The 12,255-nt window shown below is 41.3% G+C and overlaps 1 long non-coding RNA gene across 1 annotated transcript in view; it reads left to right on the forward strand.

Moving 5' to 3' along the window:
* Positions 1 to 6,771: 6,771 nt before the first annotated feature.
* Positions 6,772 to 12,255, forward strand: part of LOC143329252 (uncharacterized) — a 154,736-nt gene continuing 149,252 nt past the window's right edge. The window contains exon 1 of the long non-coding RNA XR_013077874.1: positions 6,772 to 6,928. This is a non-coding gene — a long non-coding RNA (uncharacterized LOC143329252). The remainder of the gene's footprint in view (positions 6,929 to 12,255) is intronic.

Below are 12,255 nucleotides of genomic sequence, written 5' to 3' on the forward strand. Positions count from 1 at the left end.
TTGACAATTTTGGCAACTACAAGAACTTCCTTTTCTTTCAGCGAGACGAGCAAAGCGTAATCATCAAGCCAGTCAGAGGCAGAGCAGGGCAGGTCATGCCTTGGCCATCATAGGATTCCTAAATTCTCGAGTGGGATTGTGACAAAACTCTTTCTTTGTGAGCGGCATCCCTCGTGCACACTCCTCAAGCACTAAATCATAAATATATCCCTTTTCATAAACACTCCTTTCGGACAAATTCCTGCTCCCTGGGGGCTCCTTCACACCCCTTAATGGCTAAAGCAGAGCTGCTATAAATTATGGAAGCACAGCGGCCAACAGTCACACCAGGCCATCAGTCACTGACATGGCTGTACAGGGTTCAGAAGGGTTTTGGCTGTCACTGCCAAACAGAGACGAAAACACTGTTCACCCAGTTGGCAGACTCCTCAAAGGTTACAGATATCACCGGTGCATTTTTACCACTCCTTGTCGTTGTTCTTTCTTTTATCCTGGGGGTTTAGGGATCAGGTATGCAGCTGTCCATGTCATTCATGGTATGTGTATGAAGTGAGCATGCATGCAAACACACTGAAGGTTTGTTTTTGTGTTTTAATATATTCTAAAAGCATGCATTTGTGTGTTATCACATTTGTTTATATGCTCATTGTCACAGAGCCGACTGGTAGGATCAACGGAAGATCGCATTTCGCTATTTTCTATACTTTCTGCAAACTTTTTTTTTTTTTTATTTAACAAGTGCTCAACTTGTAAGACACAATGAGTGAAAAAGCCAAAGGGGCTGCTTTGGAGCAGAGTGTCAGTCAAGCTGCAACACACTGGAGACAACTTAACCTCTGACCCCAACACTCTTTGAAATGAGTAGACTACTTGACCGGAGCTGACAACAATCCAAGCGTCTCTGCAGCTTCCAAGACCCCAAATTGAAAGTGAAGGAAAGAGCACAAAGAGAGGACAGGCTGAGAAAAAAAAAGAAGTTTCAGATAGGAAAAAGAGTTAAAAGGGAGCTTTAGAAAATACTTTGAGGCAGAATTTCCTTGAAGAATTGTGGAGTGTATGACTGATTCATTTCAGATGAAAATGAAAAAAACAATATTCTGTACAAATCATTCTGAGCATGCAGTTGTGCTTTTTTTTAAAATATATTTTGGCTGCATCCGATAGGACAGAAAAGGAGTGGGTATTATCTCTGACACACCACCTTATCAAGTCTCTTGAAGAGTGGGTGGATGACTCACAGCGTGCCTTTCCTAAAGTGGTGAGTGCCTGCCTCTCACACTTTCCATCTGTGGTCCTTTCTCAGCTGCCCTGGTCCCTTTTCCATCTAACGTTTTTTGGTTTACTCAGTGTCTGTCAAGACACCTTCAATTCTGGTATGAGACGCATGAACCGGACCCTTCTGCTTCCTTTTCTCTCCAGATGCCAGCAGATTCTGGAGGACACGGGAATAGACATCAATGGACAACAAATCAACGTGACTGTCTCCAGCAGCACAGTGAGCCCTCTGTCCAGCACCAGTCCAGCGTCCACCATCTCCAGTTCCAGGGAGACTTACGACAATGCTTACTTTTACATCCTGTTTGTCATGCTCTTCTACTCCTTCCTTGCCATGACACTTTTCAAGTGTTTAGGCAGCGACGAGGAGAAAAAGGACCCCTACGAGGAGTTCATAAGCACTGGGCAGCCGTCAACACAAAAATTCAACACAGGCCACATGGTGGAGAAGTTTTACTTTGAAGAGGAGAGCAGCCTGTGAGCCACAAGCTTTCGAAGGAGAAGGAGGGAGGGTATGAATGCATGGTGGGGGTGGATGTTTTGACAGTCACCAAGCCAGAAAAACGTCAGTGCGGACCACTCAGGCAAGACCTGCTAGTGATTTTGCAAAACCTGTAGTAAGTTCATTTTTCCCCTTTCTCCCCCTTCCATCTGACAATCAGAAAACTCACGCAAGCAGGCTGGCCGGCAGGCAGGAGGAGATTGCTGCCTCTGATGATCTGAGAGAAGGGTGGAAACATGGAGAAGTGTGGGTCAATGGCAGGCCGGAATCTCCTCCTGTGAGGCCCAATCAGGATCAATAACAACGGGGCCTTCGACATGCACACACCACAGGGATACCTCAACAGACTGATGGTGTGGACAGCATGGACACTGTGTGTATGTATGTGTGTGTGTGTGTGTGTGTGTGTGTGTGTGTGTGTGTGTGTTTGTGTGAGCCTTGACCTGAAACTGGATTTTCCCTTCTCTGAATTCAGTTTAACTCACACATTGAACAAATTAGATAAGGGTTATTATCGTACTGCATTTGAGATAAAAGCATTTACAAGCATTTCTATTAGACTTTGAAATTTAAGGTTACATTCATAAAGTGATTATTTAAATATGAACAGAAAGCATAATTGTAAATTGTGTCTTTCACTCTATAAGACGTGACTCCTGCCTATATTGCAGCATCAACCAATACTTTAACATATGCCTGCAAAATGTAAATGCAAACAATGTTTCTGAATAAAATAAAATGACATCCCACTCTCACATTGGTTCTAATTATGGCCAAAGGCTGCATGCAATAGCCGGGACTGAGCGACATTCCTTTGCCATTACATTGTAACTGATCTTTGGAGACTGGACGCGCAGCTACAGGGCCGCTTCAACCCCTCAGTGACCCCATATGATCTAAGTTTACAAAGCTGTGGCGAAACGTGAACCCGAGACTCACTCTGTAGAATCAGCTCCAATTGTGGGATAGCGGAGAGCAGCTTTAAGCGAGCACACGCTTCTGATTTGCACCACACGTCGCCATCGTCTACCTTTGCGCGGAATCAGCGGAGGACGCTTCAGATTAGCAGACTGGCAGCTGAGCAGAGGGGCTGTAGTGCGATCACGCAGATACACACGAAAACGCATGGAAGACGCACAGAAACTTATTTGCACCAAGCGCCTCCGTGCAATTAAATCTCCGGGGTCAAAGGTGGGTCTGGACTGACAATGCTGGTCTAATTTGAGCTATCCGCTCCTGGAGGTTATGCCGGGTAACACCGGCGGTCCCCGAGGCCATGCGGTTTCCTCTTCTTCCCTCATAATTAAATTTTTGGCTCATCCTCCTCCCTTGAAGTGCTGGGGTCAACACGTGTGGATCCTACCTGGCCAAACAACGCCGCCTTGATGTTTTGGACGTGCTCGCCTAAATATTTAACCCTGACCGGACAGCGCTGACGGCATAAATATGTCAGTTTGGCTCATTTCGTTATATAAGATTTGACGTGAGAAGTAATTATTAACACTTCCCCTTCCGCCCTTCCTTTTTATACGTCATTAATAATAATGAGAAATAATGGAAAATCATCAACATGTCAATTTTATTTCATTTATGTCATATAGGCCTATATGTCGCACAGAATTGGGTGGAATTGATGAAGTTAGTTCAATTTTGTGACAGGCTGTTGCATCACCATAATTATGAAAAATCCACAGTATTTTTTTTTCTCCATGATGTGATTTTCTTAATGTATGCATGCAATGCAATTGTACTTTGTTAATTACACTTTTGATCACCTTTCATAATGCCCTTACAACACTGTAAATCGCATCTCGACAGAACCACACAATGTTATGTGAGTGAAAGAATATGACATTATGAAAACTGCGTAAGAAATGCAGGCTTCTTTATTCATCAGTGTACAATGACAGCACAGAGTCTCCCCTCATGACAAAACTACATTTTTCAAATGCTGATGATGGTTGAAAGCTGGATTTGAATTCATTTTGTTCATTCTAGAGAGGCTGAGTCCAGTCAAAACTTTCCTGTCAGAACAGATCAACAGGCCTACACACAAGTGACTAAAGGACACAATACAAAATATCACAGGAAACCATCTGGAAAGCTGGCTGACAGGGACTGGGAAAGGAGGCTAATTTGTCAGAAAAAAAAACTGCATAATTATAAACTTAACAATAAACCTCACGCACCCAAGAGTGGGGCCTCGCTGCAGCACCTCTCAACATCTCAGGACCAGCTGCACCTTAATCAACAGCGCTCAGTAAATGCTTTCCTCGGTACACTCAATGAATTTTGACGGGATGCTCACGGGATGCTGGTGTGACATGTCTCATGTTCAGGGCGCATCCTTTACAGCTCTGCTGGAGACAAACTGAGAGAGCAGCACACACACTGACTACACAGATAGAGGGTGTATGTAATGGATGGTTTCTCGTGATACTGTAACTTCATGATGCTTAAATGGAAATTACATGTACTTATACAAGATAAAACCTCTAAAATCACATCTTCATTTTCCTCCCCATGGGTTAAAAAAACAGACCTGCGTGTCGAGAATCTCTATTAAGCCATCTGAAGAGAGAGAAGTACTACCTCGCAAACCGTCAACAACACTGGATTAGACAAATATACACTTCACTGACAGCACCTTCATCTGCGCTGATGGTGGTTCTGCAGTCAGAATCTGTGGATATGCCGCCATCTGCTGGTGAGGATGTAACGTACTGGTTTCTATTGCGGTCCTCCTCCCCTCTACGTGCACAAGGAAACTGTTAACTGATTTGTTACTGAGGGTGCAGAGGTGTGGCAGTGGCATAACTACTGAGGATTATTGTTGACCCTGAGAACAACAATACATTTGAAAGCAAGAGATGGAACAAATATTCTGCACAAGAAGAGATGTGTTTCATCAAATGTCACTTTTTGAAAGAGCTTTGGCAAAGAGAATCTAGTAGTGGAGACTGTGTATGTTGAAATGCTGTTATCTCGTTGTCTATCTTCAGTCAAATTAAGTGAATGTGTTTCAATATCTTTGACTCTCCTTTAAGCCCCACATTGATTTTATTATGAAAGAACATGCAGTTGTCTGAGTTCACTTTATTGCTCACTTAGCTGGTTCACATGTCAAGTCAGAAAAAGAATCATTTCTCATTTGATTCTACATATGATTGATTATGCAGACATTGTCCATTGGAATACCTCTGACACTTACTCACGTATATTTGTTTTGAGGTGTCCATATAAAACTCACCATTGTTTCATGCTTGAATTGCTTAATTGGTTACAGTTTAAATCAGCCTAATGTCCCAGTGTTCATCTTCAAATGTGTTTTTTATTTGACCATCCTATTTGAAGCAGTTTTTGGTTTGATGTTGATTTTCTTGTCCACTCACACATATACAACATTCCCTATTCTTTGTCCCCAGAATTGCAGTACAAAGCTTCAATCAACCGGAATAATCTACCTCTTTTTCTGAGATCCACTACCTTTTTCTGCTGCCTCATAGCATTTTCATTTTCTCATCTTAAAACTTCCTGTTTATGCTTGTGTAACGTGTATTTACAGCCTGAAAATGAGATGCCACTGCTCAAAGGGTTATCCTTTCATTAAATGCAAATCCATTGCGACGCGCCATAGAACAGTTTGCTGTGGTTTTGCTGCCATCTAGTGGTGTATATGTGGTACTGCTTTTTGTTGGACTGGATCCATTTGTGACAGCATTTGACCAACGGCACCAACATTTGAATAATCATTTATTGCACATTACATGTTTTTTTTTCTACAATCATTATCAGATAGCGATAAATGATCCATATATTCTAATGATGCTTTAACACTCTGTAGAATATGGCAATTATGACAGAGGCACTGGAAACATGAATCTCTATATAAAACAAGCTATCAAATTTTAACATTAGGTTGAGTTTATCTGTCAAAATGAAGATTCTATTAGCTCATAATAATGGATAAACTACCCATGACCAAGTAAAATCAGTACAAGAACAAAGACAAGAGAGAATAACCAGAGTAGGTACAGTCAGGCTGATGGACATGAAACACACAATAGCTTATTTGATCAGACACTCTAACTACAGCTGTTGACCGGCCTGTTTTTTCATTTCAGTGATCATTGCAAGCTGCTACATGTCCTACTTTTTAATATTTCGTTATACTTGTTTAACTCAAGGCCTTATTTTAAAAGTTAACAAATATAAGGGACACTTGGGAACACTGAGAAAGTAAAGTTTATGGATGGACAGACAGGCTTGGCTAACAGTGAAAAGTCACTGCTTTAACACCTTGTTCAGTTTTCTGTGTAACTTCGTGTATAACTTCGCATATATCCCCACAATTATTCCTATATGATCACCCACACTCAGTATAATTTCTCTGTGGATGCTCATGATGACTTGTGTGTGACCAAGCTGCCAACTAACATTCTGACATTTGCACAGCTGAAAGAGTATCACCTTTGAATAAATAAAAGCATGCATGATACAGACACAAATATTAATATCCATCAAATAATGTCTTAGAGTAAAACACAACGAAACTCCACTCTTAAATTAGCTCAAATTGCAACCTATGCCTATTGCAGTAGCAAAAACAATTAAACGCAATGCCATTTTCTCTTAGGCGCAGAGGCGTCTTATTCGTCCCCCTATTTTCACTGTGATCCCTGAAACGGGTGAAACAGCGCCCCCCTGGGTTCTAGTGGTAAATGTCACTCAATTTGTGTGGTCAAAAACGATATTGCACCCTCACAGTCCAGGCAGTCGTGGAGGCTACTTAAGGACAGAAAGACGAGGTTAATGTTAACAAAAAGTAAACTCACGACTACTGCTAAACAACGGACACATTTCTGGAAAAGACACCGACGTGAACTGTGAAATGAGAAAGTCGCACTCTGGTCTTTGGGACGGAAAGTTAAAGTCATTTAACTGCTAAATAAGTTTAGCTAGCTTGTTTTCAAGCGTTGCTAACGTAATTTCACTTCACGTTAGCCGACGGAGATGAAGGAAATGAGTTCTGTCCACAAACTAAATGACCACCACAGCTACAAGTGCAGTGGGACATCACTGAATATGACATGGATATTGACCACTTCACGTCCACGAAAGAGAGGACAATTGGCTTTGACGTCGAAAAAGGTGAGTCAGGTACATCTCCGTCTGTCTCCGTGCTTGCTGGTGTCTTCTCTCGTGGTTAAAAGTTTTGTTTGTTGTTTAGTCAGTCACGATTCGTGAAGGAGTCTGTGCTCACGGTCTGCTGTAGTTGTTTGAGAGAATTTAAGCATCCTTGTTTTGTGCTGTAAAATGCTTTGAGGAAGCTTTAATAAGTAATATTTCAGGCACTGGATGCTGTTTTCACATCCCATATACACTTTGTAAGTCATGTATTTGATACACGCGCTGATACCTTTTAAAGTCAAACCTAAACATTTGAATCTGTCATTGTCTTTAGTGTTCAGTCTGTTCAGTTGGGATATATCGATGTATTAGAGTAAAACATTTATACTGCATATATTGTTGTCTGCTAAAAGGTACAAACCTAAATTATGTATCTCTGGTACATGCTTTGTTTCTATTTGTTGTAAACATAAACTTGTTATGTAAATATCAACATAAAGTTTACTAATTGACTGTTGTCAGCTGCTCAGCCTGCAGTTAACTCTCATCAGATATTGCTGGATAAATTTGTGGTTTTAGGTCATTTTATTGCTTAAGGCTTTGAGTAACTAAGCAGTGATCTTTGACAGATTACTCAGTTTTAACAGATTACTCAGTTGTTTCTGAGAGTTGTGCCGTCTGTCATCACAGTACAGCTGTAGTCACTCCTGGGGGGCTCCTTTCTCAGGTGGGTTTGATGTGTCTGATAGTTGTAGTGCAGCCCTCACAGTTCTGCTGGAGAAGAGTCTGGGATATAAACTGTGACAAAGAAGACACTCAGTTATAAGGTGAGCAACAGAGTCATGTACAGAACTGTTTTATTTTTTTGTGATACTCTAGCAGCATGATGTATATTTTAAGGTTGTTTGTACGTACTTCAGATACAGCCTGTAACATCACATCCTTATTTTCCTCACTACTGGATAAAACAGAAACTTTTAGGTGAACCGTCACTATTTTGGCAACTGAAAAAAGGAAGGTGCAAATAGAAATTTATTTACCATTCAAACTGCTACATCACTGAAATACATGCGACCTACAGACCGTACCGTTATTTGAGCTGGTGGTGGTCTTGGAATCTTTGCTTTTGCTCGAAACTTCAGATTTGCTGCCGTCTGCTGTTGAAGATGCAACACTGCTGGTGTCCAGAGTTGTACTACTTCCTGTCAGTGTTGTCCCTGCCATGAGGACAAGGAAACTGTCAAAAGGTGCCTGAGGTGTTGAGTGAGTGTGCCAGACAAGATGACTCACTAACTCACTGTCATTGTTGACTCAGAACCTGATGCATGCAATAAAAAAAATAGATTTGACTAAAAATTGCCAATGCATTTTCAGCAGTGAGATAAAGAATAAATGGCCTACTTTGAATGTATTTCTTCAAATGTGACCTTTTGAAAAGACTCCAGCAGAGACAATCACAGTGACCAACCTGGAGCTGTGAATGCTGAGGTTGTGAGGCCATCTAATGGTGTATCTGTAGTACTGCTACTCTTTTGACTGGTTGCTGTAGTAGTGGACATTATGGACACTGATCCTGTGCTCACATCGAGCAGTGCAGTAGTGCTGCTTGTTGTGCTCGGTGCTGCTGTTGAAAAGGCTGTAGATGACGGAGATGGGCTGATGTCTGTCGATGCACTGCTGGGTGCTGTCATAAGAGAGACTGAAGCTGTGCTGGTATCAGCTAGTGTAGAGAAAGTACTGGTGCTGACATCTCCTGGTATACACATACTTCCGTTGGTTGAGCTTGGTGGTGTCGTATCAGAGGCTGTAGATGGTGATGTTGTTTTGATATTTACAAGTGCAGAGGTAGTGCTGCTGCCTGCTGTGCTGGGTGCTGAAGTATCAAAGACCCTGGATGATGACATTGGGTTCATATCTGCTGATGTAAATGTAGTGCTTCTATTTATCATGCTGGCTGCTGTAGAAGCAGAGACTGTGGGTGCTGTGGTTGTGCTCACATCCAGTACTGCAGATGCACTATTGCCTCCGGTTGGGTTGGTTGCTGAAGTAGCAGAGACTATGGATGCTGAGGTTGTTCCCACATTCAGTCCTGTAGATGTGGTATTGGTTCTTGTTTGGCTAGTTGCTGTACTAGCAGAGACTATTGATGCTGAAGTTGTATGCACTTCCAGCAGTGTAGATGTTGCAGTGCTGCCTGTTGTGCTGGGTGCTGTGGTATCAGACACTGTGGATGCTAAAGTTGTCCTGATGTCTGCCAGCATAGCGGTTGTATTGCTCTTTGTTGTGCTGGGTGCTGTCGTTATAGAGACTGATGGAGTTGTGCTGTTATCCGCAGGTGTAGATGGACTGTTGCTTGTTTGGCTGGTTGTTTTAGTCGCAGAGAGAATGGATGCTAGAGTTGTACGCCCTTTCAGCAGTGTAGATGTCGCAGTGACACCTTTTGTGCTAGGTGCTATAGAATCAGACGCTGTGGATATTAAAGTTGTCCTGATGTCTGCTAGCATAGCGGTTTTATTGCTGTTTGTTGTGCTGGGTGCTGTTGTTATAGAGACTGATGGAGTTGTGCTGTTATCCGCAGGTGTAGATGTACTGGTGCTTGTTTGGCTGGTTGATGTAGGAGCAGACACGATGGAGGCTGAAGTTGTGCTCAAACTCAATAATGCAGATGTTGTACTGGGTGCTGTTGCTGTCAAGACTGTGGGTGATGAAGCTGTGCCATTATATGCCAGTTTAGATGTAGCTCTGCTTGCTGTCCTGGGTCCTCTTACCAGTGCAGTGGAAAAACCTGTAATCAAGAAGGAAAGATTCGCACTATAAATCTTAAACCCTATCTCAATCTCATATCCTAAACTGACATAACTGTGTACCACTTACGTTGTGTGCAGGTTGACCTATAGTCAGGACAGCAGTCGTCATATTTCACGCAGAACTCATCACAGAAACACCCCCTGAAGCAGTTGGAGTTATGGCCAGAGCAGCACAGCATGGGTGGACCTGCACAGCCTGCACACACAGCACAGCTGTATAAAAGCTCAGCACTATACCAATTTATTACTATTTCAAGATCACTCAGGTGACTTACAAAATCATTTTTAACGGTACAGTAAGATCATAGCACAGCTTGTGCTATAGCAGGTAGTGTAGTTGTAATGGGAGTAGTAGTTGCAGTTGTGATCTCTGTGAAATGTTTTGGCTGCAGGTTGGAGCTGTCAGAATGTCCTGTCCGCGCAGATTACTCCAAATCAGAATGAGAGTGGTGAAAATGTTTGATACATCTTTGTTGGATGCAGCTGAGAGACACGAAAGAGGTGCTGCTGATCATTGTGGGGTTTAGGGGGAGGCAGAATATATTGTACTGGATGAATGGGAGCTGTGAAGTGGTGTGGTGGATATTACCTGTTGGTGTGGCTGTGGGAGCTGCTATTTGAGCTAGAAAATGAAAAGGGACAGTGACATGACATTTCATTGGAATTCAGGAAAAACAACATTTAAGTTGAGCCTTTGCTCCAGATTAAAGAGAAGAAGACTGGCATGGATGTCACGGTGAGCTGTCTGGTGCAGCAAAAGTGGGCACTGGTGTTCAGTCTTCCCTGTAAGATGTGACATTGATGGTTCTCAGAGAGCTAGATACACTCACTTTTCCTTCAGCTCTAAGAGAACGATTGATTTTCAGGTGCAACAGCAGTTCACCAAAGTGTTTTAGAAGACTAATACTTGTTAAAGGAATTATGTCTAGACTGTGTATGGATTACATGGCATTAATGTAATTTTCAATGTCAGATTAGGAGACACATACACACACACACACACACACACACACACACACACACACAAAAAAAAACCACATGTTCGTTCAGTATAGTGAAAGGAGTAGAGTTAACATTGAATCTCTTGCCAGTTTTCTCCACTTCTTCCTTGCTTTTCTCCATTGGTCACCTGTGTCTGTATAACTATCAGTTGTCTGAATGGTGTCACTTCCCATCATCAAATCTTAAAACATTTATATAATTAAACCTATTTTCTTAATTAAGAAAAGAACTGAATTATTGATCTGTAATTCTTAATGCCTATTTATGAAGGTAATTTTCACACTTAGGACAGTTAACACTCATAAATGACTTCTCATCAGCATGTAATATGAAAACAGGTAGATGCTGTTTACTTAGTACTTTAACTGCTTATGACCTATAAACCAAGTCAGTGATTAATTAAAAATAAAACGAAGCACCTGAGGACAATAACCTAGTATAACAGCAATTTTATTTTTAGTTTACCGCGCTTGTGAGCATTGAACTATTTATCATTATGTTTTGAAATAATCCAATCAGCTGAGTCATGTAATATTAAATTATTTAGTCATTTGGCAGTCAATTAGGTTTTTTCAATCAAATGAAAGAACAATAAGAATCAAGCTCGCTAGTTAAATAAGATACAAAGGTTAATTTGACTTTGTTAATTTAACAGCTCATCATTAAATGTGATAATGTTTCACTCACCATCATCATGAGTTAGCAACCCCAACAGGAGAAAGAAGTACAATGCAAACCAGTCCATGACTGTGTGTGACTGCTGAGTGTAACTAGAGCATATCTATACACACATATATCGCAGACGTTCAAAAACAGACACCTATCCACAGGTACACTCCTGACAAGAATAATCTCATTGTTTGCCAGAGGAAAAAAAAACAACTTCTTGTCTTCACGGAATGCTATCATGTTACAGGCATTCTGTAACAGTCTGCCTTTGTGTAATGATTAGGCTTTATTTAGTTCTGCAGGTAGATAATGGGTTACACATTCAGACTGTAGACATGTCAAGAATGCAGTTGGAGCTATACCTGGGACACTGAAATGGCGACACAAATCTACCTATGCTGTTTATTTGACCAGTGCAACAACTGCAAGCAACTTATCTAATAAATCATGTGTTGCACATTGAATTTCTTTACAGCAGTGTAAAATAGTGATAAATAATCCATTTATAGTCATGCATTGTCATTTATTTCAATGTGGCCGTTACTGTGTAACATAGGCACACAGGATGTGCACAGCCGCAAAAACATCACCTTTAAATAAATAGTATGGAAATGACACTAACAGTAAAGTCTGATATCACAGTGTATGAAGAATTCTTCAGAAGAGCAAAGATAATAGAGATTTCAAAGAGATGAGTAACTGTTTAAAAATAGAAACAAAATGGCAGAATAGTGCAGCTGTAGAAACTGGCAGTCTTTTTACCATGATATACTTTTTGTTTAATAGCAAGAAGTTGTCATCATCATGTATTTATGGTCCTGAGAAGCTGGAGATAAAACAAACAAACAGACAAACAAAAAAACTGGACAT

This window comes from Chaetodon auriga, chromosome 12, assembly GCF_051107435.1.
Source record: "Chaetodon auriga isolate fChaAug3 chromosome 12, fChaAug3.hap1, whole genome shotgun sequence".
Taxonomy (NCBI): domain Eukaryota; kingdom Metazoa; phylum Chordata; class Actinopteri; order Chaetodontiformes; family Chaetodontidae; genus Chaetodon; species Chaetodon auriga.